The following is a 22,050-nucleotide window of genomic DNA, read 5'->3' as shown; positions in this document are numbered from 1 at the left end:
TCCCTTATTGTGTCATTAGCAATGTGAATACTTGGTTGAGCTTGTGACAAGATGGCAGTTCCTACTTTGGTCCCGGTTGACACTCCAGCTGGATTGAGTGAACTCACATGGTTGGCCATACGTAGCTTATCATCCATTTCAAATGATCAGATGATAGAAATCAAGTCTGCGAGTGAAGTCTCATGCATGTTCCTGTTCTCTTAGTGGTACTTACATTTTCGTTCCAAGTATAGACTAGTGAATTAAGTAATTTCTTGTTTATTTTACCCACTTCACGAATGATTCCGACACTTCTCATCTTGGTATTCAAAACCTCAAACCTATCCATGATGGACTAAATGTCGTCTCCTTTAATGTGGTTAAACATATTAAATTCAACGTTTAGCATCTCTTTTTTAGTCTCCCTCACTTCAAGGCTGCTTTCAAATTTCTCAATCAAAGCATCCCAAAGATCCTTGGCCGAATTACATTCCCTTAAACTATGAGTGATTTTATTGTCTAAACAAATGGTTAAGTAACCGAGGGCCTTTTGATCAACCACAATTAACTCGAAGTCCTCGGGAACAAAGGCACTAAGAGGCTTTTCAACTTCTACATCAGCAGAATTTGTAATTATCGGACGATGAAGCCCCTTTCAATGGAGTTCAAAATTCTTACGTCTTGGGTTCTTGCAAAGTTATTAAACCGGCGCTTCCATACATTAAATACTTCAAATCTTATGAATTTATGGGGCTTGTGGTTTAATCCGGACTCATTGTCCCTTAACAGGTAGTGTTTCAACAACATTTCAGCTTTGGAGGCCATTCTCAAGTCACTAGTTGAAAGTTTAGAAATTATGAAAAGTTTTAAGTCCCTAAATTCGCAATTCGCAAATTAGATATTGCGAGTTGCGAATTACTGGTTCTTGAGTTGTGAGTCACTGATTCTTGCAAGTTCCGAAGTTACTGGTTCTGCGAGTTGCGAGTTACATGTTTTTGCGAATTGGAGTTGATGAACTTGGACTTTTAAAACACTCTCATGATCACAAAAAATTTCAGATCTTGCCTATTTTTCTCTAAAACCAGTGTCTGAATAGCACTAAACTTGCTCTAACACCAAAACACATTTAAAATTTTAAATCAACTACACACTTGATCAAAATCCGAAGTGGAAAAACCGAAACCCCCAAAAAGTTGAGTCGAAGCTCTGATACCAATTGTAGGTTCCCGATATGTATCTAACAACTTGTTTAGGATCAATCTGTGACACTAGTGAGCGGAAATCACTAGAATCACTTGGATATCGAATAAAAAGTAGAAAAAATGTAAAGAGAGTAATGGAGGTAGAGAGAAATTCAAGAGTGCCAATAAGAAATGGGTGAATAATTCCCCTTTTATAGATTTTCCATATATGGACGTTAATGGCTTGTTACAAAACAAATTGCCTATGACCGAGTGCATGGAGTTAAACAAGAAGCTAAATGAATATTATATTATTGAACCATCTAATACATAAGCCTATAAAGGTAAATAAACAAAACAAGGTCCAACATCAACATTCTGCAAATTTGACAGACTATTCTCCTAGGATCATGACATCATCCTCGTATAAAAGATGTGAAACAGTCGGACCTCTTCTTGGTGTTGACCCATAAAAACACAATCCTCCACGGCATTGCTAATCATGTGTGGAATCATTTCCATCAAAATAAGGAACTAAAAAAGGGATAGGGGATCCCCTTGTCTAATTCCTATTTGGCATTCGAACTCAAAGGTAGGAGATCCATTCACAAGAACCAAACCCAGCCGAGGAGAGATTTCCAAAATACACCTGCACCGAACTTCGGGAAACCCCATTTGCACCATAATCAAAATTAAGAACTCTAATGGACATTATCATAAGCCTTTTCAAAATCAATTTCCAAAATGAAAGTTTTATACTTAAACTTGTTTGTTGAAACAGAATCGGCCACCAACCCCATTATCTTTCTAATTAAATACATATAATCAATGCACAAACAAACCTAACATTTTTAAACTTGATGCATTGTAGCTCATGGTAGACGTAACGCAATACCAGAATAAACTATTCTAATAATAAAACGAGCAATCTAATAACATTTCATGTACAATCAAATGAATATTCTAACTAGGCATTAGAGGGAGTTCAAGTAGCACTTCATGTTAAAATAAAAATAAAAAAACATTGTTAGTTTTGCCGTGAGTGGTACTTGGTCACAAAGGGTTGTAAGGCTTGAATGGACACAATTTTATAATTAGGTATGAGAACGAGGTTATCAATGCATGTTCTATTGTCATCCTAAGTTAATTAGACCTGAGTTTTATAATTTGAAACTATTAGTATTATACATCTCTTATCTTATTCAGAGAGAAATTTTTAAACCTGCGCTTATTGATTCAAATGCTTGATCTTATTTTACAGTTAGTGGAATATTTGGTTACCTCTTGGATTCCAAATTGGGAAGAAAATGATTAGTCACAATTGTATGCACTATGAACATCATTTTTTTCCTATTGATATCCATTTCCCCCAAACTATTGGATATATCATATATGCCATCCTTCGTCTACTCACCGGCTTCAGCGTTGGCGGGATTGGTGTTTGTACCTTTGCCCTCGCCGTTGAACCCGTTGGACCGACCAAGCGCGGTTTTGTCGGCATGTCCACCTTCTATTTTAAATCAACTGGGATAGCTCTTCTCTCAGGCATAGCTTACATGTTTTAGTCATGGCGTTTTTTGTACATTACTTCTACCATGCCTTCAATCATCTTTCTTGTTTTCATGCTCCCTTTCATCCCCGAGTCCCCTTGTTGGTACCTCGTTCGAGGATAAAACGATGAAGCCATGAAGATCAAGCTCAAGACTGCTAAAACCAATAGAAAACACCTTTTTGAAAATGTGCACCTTGTCCTTGACCAGGATCCCATGAGTTGTGATCATAAGAGTACAGAAAATGAAGGAACCAAAGAAATTATCACTAGTTCAGTTATAGACGTGATCAAGTCACCATTAACAATAAATTGTTTGTTTCTTCTTATGGGAATCAACTTTGCAAGCGCCATCGTGTACTATGGACTAAACTTAAATGCCACAAACCTTAAAACCAATACCTACCTCAGCGTGCTACTCAGCTATAGAGATGCCAGCAGAAGCGCAGCGCTTGGATCTGCACAACAAGTGGGACAAGTAGGAGCTATACTAGTACCTTTCGTGGTAGTTGCAGATGCTGGTATTTCTTTTATGGTGTTTGGGGCATGTGGAATTGTAGGTGGTATTCTTATCTTTTTTGTGCCAGAAACATTAAATAGTCCATTATACGACACCATAAATGGAATGGAGGATGAAACTTACGATACTTGCATAAATGATGTTGTTATGAAGAAATTAAAACTATTGATTATTGGTATGCGTTTCAAATGTTATGTTGTAATATTAATTCCTAGAAGCTTTATCTTCTGTTGTACTATGCAAAATAGCTAGTGGGTCATTTCTTGGTTGAGTTCTTATGCATAAACTATTTCATAATGTTACTTGCTTATATTTTATCTTATCCTCATTGTCATTTTATGAAACGAAACACTAGTTGTGAGATCAAGATGCACCAACTTTAGTTCTTCAATCCTTTACATGTTAGTACCAACAATCCTTTAATTGTTTGCTCTTTCGCTACTTATCACCATTGATTTCACACCTTCCTTCTTTGTTTTCTTCCTCATTCTGGTAATTTACGCAATCTTCCAAATGAATTATTTTTCTAGATTTGTAGACAACTTATTGAATAGTGGATATACTTTTAACTACAAAATGAACAAGCAAAGATGCTAAGATAGTATAAGTATTTGGGATATTGGTGGAGTTGTAAATCTTTGATAATTGTTCTAAACTTGTGAGCAGTTGTAAGTCCCTTTACAAGGCTAGCTCCTGAATCGGTGACTAATACTTTGGAACAAATAAAGAGGAAAAACTTTGGGGTGTGACAGTGGTAAAATGGAAAAAGTAAATTGGATTCATTGCGGGATGTTGTTACGAGTCCTAAAGTGTTAAAATTTAATCTTTATATTCAACTAGTTTTTATCCCCCATATTACGGGGGGTTGTTTTATATTATTTGTTCAAATATTTATTTATTTTTTGAATTTATATTTGAGAGGTATAACTCGATTTAAAAGCTATATGGTTTTGATGAGACCCTTATGGGGGTTGTTTTATATTGTTTGTTCTAATATATATTTATTTTTTGAATTTATATTTTTTTATTGTATGAACGTTAATAATATACTTATGGTTTGATGATAAATTGTTTCACAAATAAATGAGATGTTATAACCCGGTTTAAAAGCTATATGGTTTTGATGAGACCCAAGACCCGTTTATTTTTTTAATTATAAAATTGGTTTTTAATTATTAATAATATTTATGAAAATTAATAATATACTTATGGTTTAATGAAACCCAAGACCCATTTATAGTTTTACTATCAAATTGGTTTTTTTAATTTAAATAATATATATATATATATATATATATATATATATATATTTTAAAATAAATACGATGTTAATTTTTAGTATATCCTATTTTATAAGATTTTTACATCAATAATTTGGTGAGAATAAATTTTTTATTTAATGAGATGTTATAACCCGTTTAAGGAATATCTGGGTTTGGTAAGAACCATACCCATGAATTCGGGTCAAATGCATGAGAAGCCTCCTTTTAAAAATCAAGCAAATCTGGTGACTCTAAAAAAAGGGGGAGCGATCACATCGCGACACATAAGATTTTTGTGTCTTCATTTATATTATAGATAGATAGATAGATAGATAGATAGATAGATAGATTTAATATCAAACCCTTAATTTTTCTAATGTGTTCTTTTTGTTTATTTTCATGTGATGGGCTGCTTGGATCTTCAAGAGTTTTTCACTTTTTCTCAGGTTTGGTGGGCTATTTAAAGACGTGTAAACACATGAAAGCCTAGGCCTGTTTATCGGGAACAAAGTCTTGGCCCATAGTTCAGCCCACAACTGGCTTGTCTTCATGCTTTAATGGCCGGCTTCAATCCCAACTGGCTAATTGATTCTGACTGATGCAGTGTTCTTGGTTGCGCTATAAAGGGCAACCATGTCTTGTTGAATAGAAACAAAAAAAACAATGCAGTTTCAAATCATTGTTCGATAACAATCATAGCTTTCAGTTTCTGATAAAAAGTCCTTAATTAGTAAGGTATTCATCTTCGCATGAAGGGTAGAAAGGGGTAGAATACTAACATCAGATGCCCTTGTAAAAAAGAAACTATCTTTTGAATGCTTACGGTGTCCATTATGCAACGATGCGGAGGAATTCATTGAACACATTTTTGTTTCGTGTGGTTCGCAACAAGGGTTTTGTGACACATTTCACAATGGTGCAAGATCCCACCAATATTTGCTTTCTCTATAAGAGATCTTCTCACCTTTCATAATAACTTGCAGCATGCAGTGTTACCAAAGAGGAGGGAGCCCACTCTTTAATATTGCAACATGCTGGTGCATTTGGAAAACACGAAACGAATCAATCTTTACTCTCAAAAAAACATCATTCAGACGCATTGTAAAACAAGTTAAAAACCTACCTCTCTATGCATCATATATATGGCAAAAATTGATCCTTACGGTGGGAAAAATGGTGCATGTTTAGAGTATAGTTGGCTTCCATATATTGATTGTTTTTATGTGCTTTTTTTTTTCATCTCTAATGTACTGGATAAAAGGAACGAGATGTGTGAAGTTTTTAAAACAGAAAAAGGCAGATAAGAGGAACGAGATGTGTGAAGTTTTTAAAACACTAGCCGAGTGCCCGCACGATGTAGCGGGAAATAACATTTTAGGGTTGTTAGCGAGCCAAGGCTAACTCGACTTGAACTTTACACCAACCCGACTCAGCTCAACTCCAAATTAAAGCTGAAATCTTAAAGTCGAGTTCGTCTTGATTATTTTGATATTTACATAATTCGAATACTATTAATCGTATTTTTGTAAATCATATAAAATGAAAAAAAGAAGTTGAGTAATATTTGGATATACACGATGGCTCCAAGTTTTACATTAAATAATATATTGATAAGTATGTAATTATATGACATCGTGGTAAACTTTTTTAATTGTGACAAGTTTATTATGTTTTTTTTTATCAAATATATAAACGGTTAGATATGTAACTAACGGGAACATCGAATTGTAAACATTTATCATTTAAAAAACTTGTATGTTCATGCAGTATTAATTTGTACATTTCAAACCGTCCATCTGATATAAAAAAAATTTATATCGAAACGTTGACAAAAATAAGCCCGTTTAAATGGGTATGCTCGAATTTTTTTAATCATATTTTTGTAAAACATATAAGATTAAAATAAAAAAGGATAAAGTTGAGTTAAAAGTAGGTAAACATGTAGGGTCAAAGTTGTAACTATTTATTAAATCAACATAATTTGAGTAAAGTTGAGGTACCATAATTGTAATTGTATTTGTTGAAATCAAATGAACGTGTGTGGATTGTGTTTAAAATACCACTTTGCCTTTTATACACATGTACCTTATACACTAGAAATTGTAAATCCCATAAAACAAACGTCTTAATTTACTCTATAGTTAAATATTATATATAGTATAGATGTATAAAATTTAGAAATTATTTTATGAAATGATACATTTAACTAAATTATATATCAGCTCCACCACTACTATCCATTGCCCTCTCACCACCGCCACTACAACCCATTGCCCTCTCCCCACCAACACCACCCACCACTGTCTTCGCTTACCGCCACCACTGCATCCGCCGCATGCCACCACCATTCACTACAACATTCGCTTTACCGGGGTGGTAGCGAATTTCGCAATCGTAATCACTAAGTAATTCGGCCCATCGACGTTTTCTCATGTTGAGATCTTTTTGGACAAAGATGTGTTGAAGACTTTTATGATCTGTGAATACAACACATTTTGTGCCATAAAGATAATGTCTCAAGATTTTGAGAGTGAAAATGACGGCATCAAGTTCGAGATCATGAGTCATGTAATTCTTTTCGTGAACCTTAAGTTGCCTTGGCGCATATGCGAAAAATTGACCTCGTTGCATGAGAACACAACCGATACCTTGGTTGGATGCATCGCAAAATACCACAAAGTCGTCTTTTTCATCGGGAAGGGTCAAGACGGGGGCATTGCAAAGCATATGCTTTAGAGTTTGGAAAGCTTCTTCTTGTTTCAGTCCCCATTCATAAGGTTTTCCTTTATGAGTTAGTGCGGTTGTAGCATCCCGTTATCTAGTTTCGGTTAATAAAATGAAAACATGAGTTATTACGAGTTGGGCTAGTGTTGAGTTAAATGGGTATGGGATTATGGACTTGGACTAGGAAGGAAAGAAGGAAAAACCATGAGCTTGAGCCCATGATCCATAAATAGATAAACCATAATCACCACTTAATTCCTCATTTACACATATTCCATACACCATCCAAAACACACACTTAAGCCTTCTCTCTAATCCTCTCCTTATCTTAGCCGAAATCAAGAAGGAATCCGAACATCGACCCAAGGTAATGATAGTAGGATATCGTATGAACTTAAACCCGTTAGATATGGTCATGAAACGACGAGCCGACACCGTTAAACCGTTTAAGTCATGAGATCCGGGGGAAACGGGTATAAACCGAACATAAGATGAGCTTAGGGATCACCCTAGCTCAAATCTGAATCGAACAGAGCGAAAAACGGTGAAAAAACGAGTCAAAACTCGTTTTTCCGGCGACGATGCCGGAAATGGTACGAGGTTAAGAGGAATGTCAGAGAATGTTCTGACATTTTCTGACCTAACCCTAATTCGTTAACGGAGAATTAAAGAACTAGGGGTGGTTCGCTAGTTGATTCGTCTAAGAGAGCATAACGAACTAGCTTTAGTTCGTATCCAATTCATTAAGGGAAAAAGATAATGAATTACCATTGAATCGTTATAGTCATTCGTTAGAAGAGATAACGAATTAGATGAACTGATTCGTTACATGGACTAGTTCGCTATGGAATGATTCGTTAAGGGTCCAGTTCGTTAGAGGGTTCAAGAACCAGTTCGTTATGTTAGGCCAATTCGTTAAAAAGCCAAGTAACAAACTGAAAGTTTAATAAAATGACACAACAGTCCCTGGACTTAGAAAAGAATGAATTAATTACAAAGAAGCCCTCGAACTTTTAAGTTAGCAAATTATAATGATTTAAAATTCTAATGGAAAATGTGTTAAGACGGTTAATGGAAATAAAAATTTTCCAAACTGACCTGACAGCTCTACCCCAGCCAGGGGTTCTGCCCCTTGGACCCTGCTAGGGGCTGTCGCCCCTAGACCCCGCTGCCAGGGGCGCTGCCCCCGGACCCCGTTCGTTGTGGGTAATAATTAAACTTGAATCATGATATGGGTAGTGATAGTTAAATTGATACGTGTAATTGTTATACAATTAGTCATGCACAACTCAAGAAGGGAATAACTATTAACGGTGAACATAACCGAGTTCAGGTGTGTTTCTAGCCCCATTCCTTGTTATGTTTTTCGGGGCTGTGTGCATACTCGATGTGATTAGTTAATACACTTATCCTAAGTGATAAGTGTATGCCATATGTGAAATGTATGAATGATTTCTTGTCGGTATGTGAATGAGCTTCGGATATTGCATGTACTGTCAGGTAATGGTTGATGATATATATATATATATATATATATATATATGTATATATATATATATATGTTGTAGAGGAAGAATGAATGATGTATGTACGTATGTAACTTACAATTATGTATATAGAAAAGGATGGTACAGAGGTATGGAAGGAAGGGTGACCGGAACCTAATAATATCCGAGGATGGAGGGTACCGGACCATAATAATATCCGAGGATGGAGGGTACCGGACCCTACTAATATCCGAGGATGAAGGGAGACCAGACTCTTATAATATCCGAGAATGGAGGGTACCGGACCCTAATAATATCCAAGGTATGTTGGGTGAAATGCCCTTTATAAGGTAAGATTTGCTATGAATATGTATGGATGAATGATGAACAGGTTATGTATGTAAAGCGTATCTTTGGGCACGTATATGTGTATGTAGAGTAAGTTATGTGATTAACTAGAACTCACTCAGCGTAGCTGACTTTTAGTATGCACGCAAGTTAACAGATTGAGCAGCTGGTTTGAAATGGACACATGGCAGGATTGAAGAGGCTGGCATCTGAAGATTGTCATGATGTTTTGAATGTTATAATTTATGCTATGTTTTAAAAAACAAATTGTGGATATTTGTAACAAATGGTTGATGTTTTATATTATTCCGCGAAAGTTTTAATTAACTCTGATATTTAGAACTGCGTTTATGAGTAAATCCAACGTTCAATGTAGGGCACTGGTAACGGGGCCTTACAACAGTGAGGGGTAACGTGATTTTGAAGAGGTTTAAAATGAATCGCCGATAATACCCGGCCAAACCAAGGAAAGATCGGACTTTCGTGGGTGTGGATGGAGTTTTCCAATCTTTTACGGCCTCCATTTTGGCGGGATCCACATGAATACCTTTATCGTTGACGACGTGACCTAAAAATTGAACTTCTTTTAACCAAAATTCACATTTTGAGAACTTTGCATAAAGTTGTTCTTTTCTTAGGAGGTCGAGAATGGAACATAAATGATGCTCATGTTCGGCTTGTGTCTTGTAGAAGATGAGGATGACATCGATAAAGACAATTACGAATTTGTTCAAGAATGGTTTGCAAATGCGGTTTATCAGGTCCATGAATATCGCGGGTGCATTGGTTAATCCAAATGGCATAACCATGACCTCGTAATGTCCATACTGAGTACGACAAGTGGTTTTAGGAATGTCGTCTTCATGAACACGTAACTTATGATAACCCGACCGAATATTGATTTTGGAAAAACAAGTTGCGCCTTGGAGTTGTTCGAAGAGGTTGTCGATTCGAAGCAAAGGGTAACGATTTTTAATGGTGAGTTTATTGAGTTCACAGTAATCGATACAAATGCGAAACGAGCCATCTTTCTTTTTCACGAAGAGAACAGGAGTGCCCAACGGGAAGTGCTTGGACGAATAACCGAGTTCTTGAAGTTGGTTTGATAATTCTTGTAATTTTGAAGGAGCTAAACGGTAGGGATCCTTGTCTACGGGAGTCGAGCCGGGCACAAGGTCGATTCAGACCACAGACGTCTTCGAGAAAAACGCCGGGAAAGTCACAAACAACGGGGATATCTTGAATTTTCTTTTCTTTGAGGTCCTTTACCACCGCTCATGCTAGGAATGGAACGTACTTTTGGAGCAAGAAATTTTGAGATGGAGAGCACGGCATGAGGTTGAGTTTCTTGGGAGTCGTTTTACCAAATACTTTGAGGGTTTTGCCATTGACGAGCGGGATTCAAATGAACTTGTCATAACAAACGACTTCGGCAAAGCTAACCAATCCATGCCTACTATGATATCGAAGCTTCCCATTTGCATCGGGATGAGGTCGATTGAGAATTCGCACTTGCAAAGAGTGAGAATACAGTTTCGAATGACCGAATCGATGATAATGGAACTACCATTGGCGACTTCGACAGAAAAAGGGAGAGAAAATTTAGTTCGAGGTACGACAAGGATGGATTCAAATTTAAAAGAAACGAAACTCCCATCAGCTCCGGTACAAAATAAAATTGAAGCTAAATGCTCATTTACTAAAAATGTACCGTTCATCACGTCGTTGGCAACTTGAGCCTGGTTGGCGTTCATCATAAAAGCACACCCTTGGTTGTCGTGGTTGACTTGTTGAGCTGGAGAAGGAGGGAGAGCTTGCATTGCTTGTGGGTGTGACGGAGGAGGAAGGGCTTGCATTGCTTGGAGCGGTTGAGCCGGAGGAGCCAAAAGTTGCGGGATTTAAGGTTGACGGATTTAAACTTGGTAGGCTTTGGTTTGGTAGTAGGGTGTGGGCATGATTTGAGCTTGGTTAACAAATGCAAGTCAAGGACAAGCATTGCAGAAATGATTCGGATCTCCACAATTGAAACAGGCTATAGGTTGATGAGGAGTTTGAGCAAAAGGTGCAGGAAGATTTCGTTTAGATGGAGCAAATCTTGGTGGAGCGGGTTGCCCACGAGAGGCTTCCCAAAACACGTTGCTAAGGTGACCATAGCGGTTACACTTAGTGCATTGGCGGCAAGATGAGTAAGCAGGATGGTGGCGTTGGCAAGTGTTACACAAGGGATGAGAGCCGGAATACGGTTTAGGTTTTGGGGTGCTTGGGATTGTTAATGAGGTTGAGATGGGTGAGTAACGGCATAGTTTCGGTGGTTGGGTTTGCTTTTCTTCTTGGAGTGGTGGGATGAGTTGAAGTACTTTATGGATTGAGGTTGTGGGTCAACTTTGGTGAGGGTTAATGGTTCGGGTGTACTTTTCTCATTGGGTTTCTTAGAGCTTTTGATGGTGAAGGTACCGGCTTTGACATGGTTTTCGGAAAGAGCACCGGCTAAGGTAATTGCATCATGGAGTGTTTGCGGCTTACTACTCATCACCGAGTCTCGGATTTGCAAAGGCAAACCGGCGACATACTTGTCAATCGATCGTTCGAGGGGAATGACCAAGTGAGGAACCAAGAGACTAAGCTCATGAAAGCGGTTGGAGTAGGCGGAGTTGTCACCACTCTCTTGCTTAAGTTTCCAAAATTCATATTAGAGTTTTTGGATTTCATGTTTTGGGCAAAATTTCTTCATCATGACTTCCTTGAGCTTGGTCCATGAGTTAGCATAGCTACTTCCGTCCCATTGGCAAACATTTCGCCATTCCACCAAGTGTGAGCGCTTCCCTCGAACATGCTTGAGGCGTACGTGGTTTTCTTGAGTTCGGGCATTCACAAAGATTAAAAACGCTTTCCATCTTTTCAAACCATTGCAACAAGGTAGTGGCCCAGTTCTTGCCATGAAACTGAGATGGGTCGGCACCGGTGAAATTTTTCAAGGGGAAGGTGCAGGGTCATATGTGGTTTAAGTAACGGTAGGTTGAGTGGCTTGAATTTAAGTTATTAGTGCGGGAATCACAGCGGCGATTTCTTTAGCAACCATAGAGGTCATCTGACGGCCGGAGTTCGGCTTGCGAGTGTGGCGTCGAATGGGAGGCATTCTAAAATGATAAAAGAGAAATGATATCAGTTTGGGGTGATTGATACAATTATGAGGGTGATATGTAAACATTGAGTGTTGATGATGGTAAGTCCTAGAGTTATGAGGATGAGGATGTTAGAAAAAATATTTTCTTTTTGTTAGTAAATCAAGTAATAGATAAAATGTTAAATAGTTTAAATAGTTGAAGTTTGAAAACAATGTGTTAGGGTTTAAAAGCGGGAAAAACTTGCATGAACCACCATGACTTGTTGTCCCAATGTTAAACCTTAAAAATCGTGGTAAAGTGGGGAGTCGAACATGTGCACGTATCACCTTGTTTTACACGTTTTGTCCCAAATATCGTAATAATAACAATAAAAGTAAACAACGAGGAAGTTGAGATGCCGAAAACACAAGTCCACCTATCACCGTGGCTTTTATGCTTCCAACAAAAATATAAGGAGGCAACCGGAACACTTGCATTCGACAACTTAAAGTGTTGACATATATAACCCGGTTTGTTGGACTAGAGGAAGAACACTACAATTCAATCATCTCAAGTAAGTAAATCACCTTTGATCCTTGGAATTTTTTTGTCAAATGATCGTTTCATAGTGTTTCGCCCTCTATGATGGCTACAAACCCGATATAAATTCAACTTTTAAGGGATCTTAAATAACGGGATCCAAATTAAGTTTGTGATCCATAAAAACCTACTTTTTGCAGTAAGGTAAGGATACCTTGGAATACTATGAAAGTGAGTGCATGTGTATATTTTAGGGGTTAAATGAAATAAATAAGTAAATAAATATATAAGTGAAATGAACAATCAAGTAGGGCAAACACGTGTAAGGACCCTAAAGCATAAACTATACTTAGTTGTTACGTCTAACCGTCTATCCTATAGTCATGGCTATGATACAAAACTGTCACACCCCGACCAAAGGCAGCGGAACATAGGGATGAGCTTTTTTTCCTAAATACCCGTACCCGTACCTTTACCTGTGCGTGTCTATTGGGTACGGGTATGGATACGCAAATTTACTGATTATAGGCAAGGGTACTTTCGGGTGCAGGTACGAGTACAAGTACAGATATTACGGGTACTGGTACCCGTTTAGAATATGTAGGGGCTCTTATTAGGTTTCCAACACTTATTACTTAACTTTAAAGCGGGATTTTCAAAACATAATATATATTAGTTGAATAAGTTCATTCTCAATTTATATGTGTATATTCATATATTGTGTATTCGTATATTTTTATTTCATTAAAACGTGTATGTGTAATTGTGTATATAATTAAATAACATCTATTAACTTTCACTCTAATTTTTGTATAGAATTTGAGGAAGCAATAAACTAAGAAAAGAAAAAGGGAATGGATTTTATATTAAGGTTGATTTGTTTCATTTTGTGTTTTGGTTGCGGTATTACGTTTTTTGTATTATAGATAATTGCCTATCGGTATCGTACCGTTACCGATCCCTAGTTTAGTGGAGATTTAAAAAAAAGAACAAACAGGTACAAAAGCGAGTACCGTACCCAAAGTACATGTACTCGTACCTATACTGGTACCCGTACTCGCACCCCTATAATTCGGGTACGGGTATGGGTACCAAGATTTACTGATTTACGGGTACGGTCCCGATCTCATCCCTAGCGGAATATGCCGGGGTGCAACGGATTGCCCAATAACACAAGACACTATTAAAGTGACAAATATTTAAACAACTCATTAATTCCATTCAATCACCAAAAGTAACACGTCTTGTTCATACAAATAACACCAAATTTAAGAATTTAATTGTTCATTTTTCTAACAACCTAAACGGTCTCAAATAAGATAGCATTATTCAAACTCCAATCAACCAATAATCAAACTTGTAACAATGCATAAAATAATATTTGTCAACACGTATGTTGGTGAGCAATTTCATGGTTTTGCTTATATATAATATGAGGCAAAATCCACAAACGTATATGAGACTAATAATAAAAGCATCAATTGCGGTATATAAATCATAAGTAAATGATGATCCTTTCTAATCGGTAACAACCAACATACTCAGATAATGAGGCCCTATTCTACTAGCACACGGCTAAAATAGTTAGAGGTGCGTATGATCATACTTACTGAGGCTTAACAACATAAAAATAAACACTCATGCACGTAAAGCATATGAAACATATATCACACAATAGAGCAAGTATTCTAAGTATCATTCACCCTAGAGTTTGTGGTTTGAGTATAGAGTATTATAAATCATTCTTGTTTTGAATAAGTATGCAAGTTACCCCCAAAGTATAAAAGTGAAAAAAACGGGGGATGAAATGTACTCACATGAAATAAGTAACTTGAAGGATTAGTTTGTGTTAAAACGGGGAAGGGTAAGTTCAACGAGCAAGGCCTAGATTAAAAAGGGTCTTTAGTTAGTAGATGGTTTTAAAATCTTTAAAGTAAAATAACTTGACAAGTAAAAGAAATAATTAAAGTTTGAAGGTTAAAATGTAAATACATAAGGAGTTAAAGTAATGGTTTTTGAAAAGTAAGTTTACTCGAAGTCGGGTCTCGGTATTATATTAATTAGTTTTTACTTAACATTTGTTAAGTAAATATTTGGGTATAATTGTAATACTGCAAACACTACGTGAATATCGACTTTTAGCCACACATGTGGTCTGGGCGATTTGCCACACTTCGGCTTAAATGTGTGGCTAAAAGGTCTTTGACCATGTTTGAAAACCTTCCAAAATGTTTTGGCCACACATGTTATTCTTCATGTGACCATTCTATACCTACTCAGGTACTTTTCGCCACACTTTGAAAAAAACTGTGACAAAATCTAGCCACATTATAAAAACGTGTGGCGAAATGTGACCTACAGTCATAGTTTGTTTGATATTTGATAAATATGACCAAAAACACATGCATTAGCCACAAACTCTGACATTTAACTAGCCACATGTTTTAATAGTGTGGCCAAATGTGACGAACGGCTACTGTATTGATAAGAGATGTGTCTAAAAGGTAAAAGATAGCCACTTATATTACGTTGTTTGGTGTAATGTCACATTTGTTAGCCACATTTTTAATAATGTGGCGAAATATGACGAACAACCATTGTATTTATTAGTAATGTGGCTAAAACGCTTAAAATATATGGCCACTTATATGAGGTTGTGTGACCAAAGAGTAGTTTAGTTTTATATGGCTAAAACGCTTTATTTTTCCTAAGTACCATCACCTTCACCTCCTCCCAATTACAAACCTAATCTATAAACATCGATTGAAGCTCATTAATCTTCTTCATCACTTTGATTCTTGCTCCAAACTTCATCAACCATCCTGCGATCAAATCTAACGGGGGTTTTCAACATGATTAATTAGAACCCTAGAGATGTCAAAAAATGTTAGGGTTTGAGTTTTGTTGAGATCAGTTGGTTGACAGATTCGTTCTCGTTTATTGATTGGTCTGTAACTTGATGTTAAACAACGATTATGTAACATCCCAAATTTCAAGATTTTTATAAATATAGATTTTAAACCAAAGAGGGGTCAAAGAGGAAATAAAACAAAAGGGTAGGTGATGTATATTTTTGGATGTTCTGGATGTGTGTGTGGACAGAAGAAGAAAGCAAGCAAGAAGAAGAGAACGAGCAAGAAGGAGAACAGATGATTTCACTTCTCAAATCGATTATCATATCGAGCATTAGAAAATACATAATCATCGTCTAGTAGATCGATTATTGGGTAAGTGTTTCTAACCCTAAAGTTGGGGCTTTGTTATCTACACTTCATGCATGATGATCTAGTACGTGTTTTATGTGATTATTGATGAACTGATAGTGATAATATTGATTATGTGATCTATTACTAGTTATAATTGTTGATTCTCTCATAGTAGTGTCAAACTGTGTTCAAGAGTATACCATATTTGATGAACACGGTTGATAAATTAGAGATCTTTTATGGATGTGGTTATATGATTATAATCTGTACACATAAGTTGATTGTTGTAATGCATCAAACATAAGAGGTCATTGTTAAAATGTGTGAGCAAATAGGCATTTCAGATCGTGTGTAGAGATTTAAAGTAATGATTTCAATTGAAATGAACACAAGGTGTTTGTGAAAATGTCTCAACCAACAAGGAATTAAAAGAGTTGTTAAGATGTGAAATTCATATTACTTCTGTCAATAAAATTCGTATAAAATCATAGAAAAATCGGGTGACTGTGTATTATACATACCTGAAAACCTCTTTTGATGTACTACGTTTCATCTTTGAACACGATAAACTAATTCAGACTTAAAACGGATCAAAACAGTAGATTAAAATGATGACAGCATGCTGTTTGAAGTTAAATTATGTTGCTGTCCTGTTCTTTGAATAATCATATAAAATAGTATAAAAATCCGAGAAATATGTATTTTATATTCTTGAAAAGCTCCTTGAGTCTACTACATTTTATATGTGAACATGAAAAGCTGTTTCGGATGAAATATTGTTCAAAACAGTTAGTTTCAGAACAATACAGCAGATTCAGCATACTGTTTTGACAGAAAATAGGTTGCTGGCCAGTTTTGCTAAAAATCACATATAATAAACCGTAGCTCCGACAAAGGTGAACTTTATATGCTTGGAAACCTCTGTGAGTTTAATACATTTTACTTTTGATCATATTAAGTTAGTTCTGACTTTTAACTGGTCAAAAGTTGAGGTGAATAGGTGCTGCACAAAAGGTGCAGTACTGAAAATAGTTTTTTTTTTCATAATAATAAATGGTGTGCGCACTTGTTTAGAAGAGATTATGACATAACTGCTTTAATGTAAATTAATGTCATAATGTATGAAGTTGCTAAGTTGAGCCTAGTCGTATATGTACTGAGTTAACCGTTAAAACGGGGGAAGTGGATAAATGAATTGAAAATGTTTAACTGATAACTTGATGAACACATTGATGATTCTTGGCTTGTTAATTATTTAGTATGAATGAGATTGGTATGAAAATATAAAGAATACTAATGCCGAGTGTCCACATTATGTATTCTAACTTGTTGAAAGTTGACTTTAACAAGCTAGGTATGTTGAAGCTTGGAAGCCAACGAGTCAAATGGACGAAGTGTAATCAAGCTCCTACGAACAAAGGTAAGTTTATCTTACATCTATTTTAAGAAGTTACAAGTCTTATTAGTATGTTTTGATTTATTATGAATATCAAATGGATACGGGCCGCCTTGACCCATTAATTGCAAGTTGATTTATTATGAATATCAATTGCATAACGGTAGCCGGCATAGACTACGCTGGACCTGGTTTGGCTTAATATTTTGACTAATGTTACTCCGGGTTTAATATCTTATTTATATATAATATTTAAATATTGGCAATAACTAATATTTGGTATTGGATTGCTTTAGGCGAAGCCCACAAATGGAAGCGGAAAGCCGAAGATCAAGTGCTCGGATGTGAACACCAATACACATCAAAGTGCAAGTTTCTAATATTGATAATGAATTATGAATAAGTTTTAAAATATGTACTATCTTTGATTAAAAGAGAAGTTCCTACGGATATTATACGTGATATTCGGATATTATACGTGATGTGTGGATAAATGTTAGGACTTTTGGTACTGTTGACATTACTTATTATCACCAACAATTTTTTTTAATTGAGTCGTCCCTGACCTGTTTCGACCCTGACCCGTTCCGACCCATAACCCATTTCGACCCAACCCAACCCATTTGCCACCCCTATGTTTAATGTATATTGACGGGTTAGGCTAGTTGTACCTCTTAAGACACAATTTAAAAAATATTCAAAAATAATAATAAAATAATCATAAGTCAAATTATAAATAACAATGGAAAAAGTAAAAAAACAAAAACATTTCCTCCGTTGTCCTTGTTCAAAAAAAAATCGACCCGAAACCCGTTTTGACCCGTTCCGACCTTGACCCATTTTGACCCGGACCCGTTATAACCCGAACCTTTTAACCCTGATCTATTCAGACCCGAACCATAACAACCCCTTTTTTTGATTGACCCGTTTCGACCCATAACCCGTTTCGACCCAACCCAACCCATTTGCCACCCTTATGTTTAATGTATATAGATGGGTTATGCGAGTTGTACCTCTTAAGACACAATTTAAAATTATATGCATAATGGGCCATTAGAGATTTCAAGGCCCAATATGATCCATTAGGACATGTATGAGTTGTTTTTGTGTATTATGGTCTAATATGACTCCCTATAACATGATATAACCCTTAAATATCTAATGTTACATATCACATGCCATAATAGACCACTAAGAGATTTCAAGCCCTAATATGACCCATTAGAACGACTATGACATGAAAAAGGCTATAATGGGCCACTAACACCAACAAGGCCCAATAAGAACTATGATGAAAGTATCACATGTTATCGGCCATTAACATCTAACTATGACTAACATCTAACTATGACTAATGGCATTCCTATACAACCTTCTTAGAGCAACTATAATGTGATAAAGGCTATAATGGGCCACAAACACCAGTTAAGGTCCAATAAGGCCCATTGATGAAAGTAAGACATTTTGTTGGGCGTTAACCAAACTATGACTCACTATACTCATATTCAACCCTTTTAGAGCAACTATGATATGATAGAGACTACAATGGGTCACTAACAACAATCAAGGCCCAAGACGGCCCATTAATGCAAAGTATGACGACCAACTATGCCTATGGCTCACTACACTCATATACAACCCTCTTGTAGCAATGGGGACATGATAGATGCTATAATGGCCACTAGTACCATTCAACGCCCATTGATGAATGTATGACATGTTTTGGGCGTTAACATCTAAGTATGACTAAAGATAGTCATATACAAACTTCTTAAAGCAACTATGACGTAACCAAGGGACACTAATATCTAACTATGAGTCTATGACTAATGATAGCCAAATAAGGCCTATTGACGAATATATGATGTGTTTCGGGCGTTAACACTTAACCATGACTAATGACACTCGTATACAACTCTTTTAGAGCAACTGTGACATGATAGATGCTATAATGAGACACTAATACCGATAAAGAACTAGTATGACCCACTAGTAAGCGTATGGTTTATTATTGAGCGTTAACACTGATTACTACACTCTTATACAACTCTTTTATATCAACTATAAATATCACTTGTATTTATTTTATATATTTTTATATTTAAAATACAATTTTTATATTTTTATATTATTTAAGGTTTAATTAGTTGTTATACACACACACACACACACACACACTAACAACTCTTTATTTTAATTAAAAATAAAAATATTTAATTCTATTTATTTCCTATTAATTTTACTTCTCTCAAAATTTCAAATTAAATTCACCCCCTCTTTTCTTTAAAAAATTTTGAATTACCCTCTCATTCTTAAATCTAATTTCAAATTAACCTACTTTTTTTTCTATCTCTTCATTACTTCTTACTCTTCTTCTTCTTCTTCATCTTTCTACACCCACCATCTTTCATCTTTAATTTCTCTAACTCACTCAATTTTTAACCAAATCCTTTGATTCCGGTCTCTAATCTTATTATTTTTGCGAGAGGAATTCACGTATGGTGTCGATTTCCATTAATTCTATCTCGATTTTTGCCAGATTCGTGTTGAGTGTGAAGAACCCTAAGAACCAAGTTTGGGGATTTTCAATTTTAAGTGTTATTTCTTGTAATTGAAGCTTAGTACATCTTCTTTCATTACTGCAGATTCGTTTTTGTTTATTTATTGGTATGTAACTTGATTTTAAACGATGATTATTGAACGATTGTTGATTCTAGGATATAGTACTATGAGTCTAGTTTCCAGAAAGGTAAAGTTTGTATTTTTTGGACGAGTTTTGAATAGTTTTTATAATTTTACAAAAACACTGGTCAAAGCTGATTTGGGGAGTTATATTCTGGTCTGTCTTTCCGACACCATAACTCCCTAATAACAAAACCAAACGGGTTGGTTCCATTTCTGAAAATTAGTAGTATGAGCTTTGAAGACAACCCAATTGGTCTTGCATAATTTGGATTAATGAGTTGATAGAACCATTAAAAAAGTGTTTGTTGTGCAATCTGCTGAATTGTTGGTACATATCTTTAATACTTGAATTATTGTGAGTTTTGTATGCATGAGAAAAATATAATAAAAATTGTTTGAGAAACCTAATTCAAATATTCTACTGTGGTAAATTTTGTAGAATTTATACTTCATCTTTTCTTAGTGAATAAAATCAGTTTGTACACGTTATAATCTGTCTCGTGAACTAAGTGATCATAAGTTAAGTTGTATGATAAATGTTTGGTTGATTTGCCATGATACGATGTGTGAATACATGTTAGGACTTTTTAGTAAAATTGTCTAATGTGATTGTGCGTGAAGGTCGTTGTGCTATGCGTCGATTCAAGTTTTTATTTTTATAGTTTTCTCTATATGTGTATCATATATTTTTCTCTCTTTGTAGGGTTGGAACACAGAAAAATGGCTAAAAAAGTCCGCAACCGGGAGAGACAACCGCACGAAAGAGGGTAATGATGACAGTATATCTCAGCATACGGGCGGTTCAATAGGGTTTGATGAGCACCGTATCCGCTTGGTAAGCTAGTTTTATTTGTAAATTCAATCTTAAAAAATTAGGTCAAAAATTATAATTGTTTGTGCTTTAACGTTTATTACATTACTTTTTATTAGGAAAAAGAACATGGTCGAAAAGTTAAGTGGATTGAAGTATTCTTAGATACCCACCTCAGCAAAGAAAGCAAGAAAAAGTATTGTGTGGGCGAGCTCAACATTAATAACCTTGTTGGATTTGATTTTTGTACAGAAAAGTCAGAACACACATTTGTAAGTTATCTTTATCATTTTTCTTTTTGTTATATAATTAGGTATAACATATCAACCAGGGGCGAGCAAATAAAATAGACCATTTCATATTTCATATACATGTGGTAACATAAAAACTGCTAACACTATAATTTAATATACATGTGGTATACTCATAAACGGGTTGGTTCGGTTTATAACAAAAAATTTAAATGAAAATTACATACTGATTTTGTGGGTGTAATATATAAACGGGTTGGTTCGGGTTCAGGTCCATGAAACCAAACTGGAACCAAACCGTTAGTAACGGTTTGGTTTGGTTCGGTTTAAAAGTTATACGGTTTGGTTTTGGTTTACATAAATTAAAACCGTTACCAACGGTTTGGTTTATAGTTTGACGAAAAAACGTGAAAACTGGACCGTCCTACTTGGCTTTGAGGTTTCGCCTTACATTAACTCTTTATTAGTTATGATGCTAATATTTTTAATAATTTTAGGTTCAAAAAGTTAGAGCCGAAATGGAAAAAGAACTAGAAAATGAAAGGAAGTCAAGAAACGAGTTGGAAGAACGAGCAACGAATGGAACAAATGGAAAAAGAACGTAAGGAAAATGAAGAAATGAGGCAAAAACAATCTGATGAGCTTATGAGAAAGTTTGGTAATGTAAACCTGTTTTGAATTTATGTTGTTGGGTTTGTTAAACTTACGAAAAAAACATGTTTTTAATTTATGCTAATGTGTTTAGTTACATTTTTAGCCACATTGACAATAACCTCCAGTGTCTATATGATATGATTGGCCACACAATACATCACTATGTGTGACGAAAAGTTTGACATTAGCCACACTTTAAATTAGGGAAAGCATTATGTGTGACAAACGGTAAGACAATAGCCACACCACAAACTACAAAAGAGTGTTTGACTGGCAAGTTCACATTTTTAGCCACATTGACAATAAACTCCAGTGTCTATAAGATATGATTAGCCACACCGGTACCTCACTAT

The 22,050-nt window shown here is 35.7% G+C and overlaps 1 pseudogene; it reads left to right on the top strand.

Annotated features, from left to right (window-relative positions):
• Positions 1 to 51: 51 nt before the first annotated feature.
• On the top strand, positions 52 to 20,816 carry LOC143592219 (organic cation/carnitine transporter 4-like; annotated as a pseudogene).
• The last annotated feature ends 1,234 nt before the right edge of the window (positions 20,817 to 22,050 follow it).

This window comes from Bidens hawaiensis, unplaced genomic scaffold (genome assembly GCF_021521415.1).
Source record: "Bidens hawaiensis isolate Kalapana, Puna unplaced genomic scaffold, B.hawaiensis_p1.1 tig00040610_1, whole genome shotgun sequence".
NCBI lineage: Eukaryota > Viridiplantae > Streptophyta > Magnoliopsida > Asterales > Asteraceae > Bidens > Bidens hawaiensis.
Note: the sequence above shows the minus strand (reverse complement) of the source record. Positions and strands in the feature narration are given on the sequence as shown.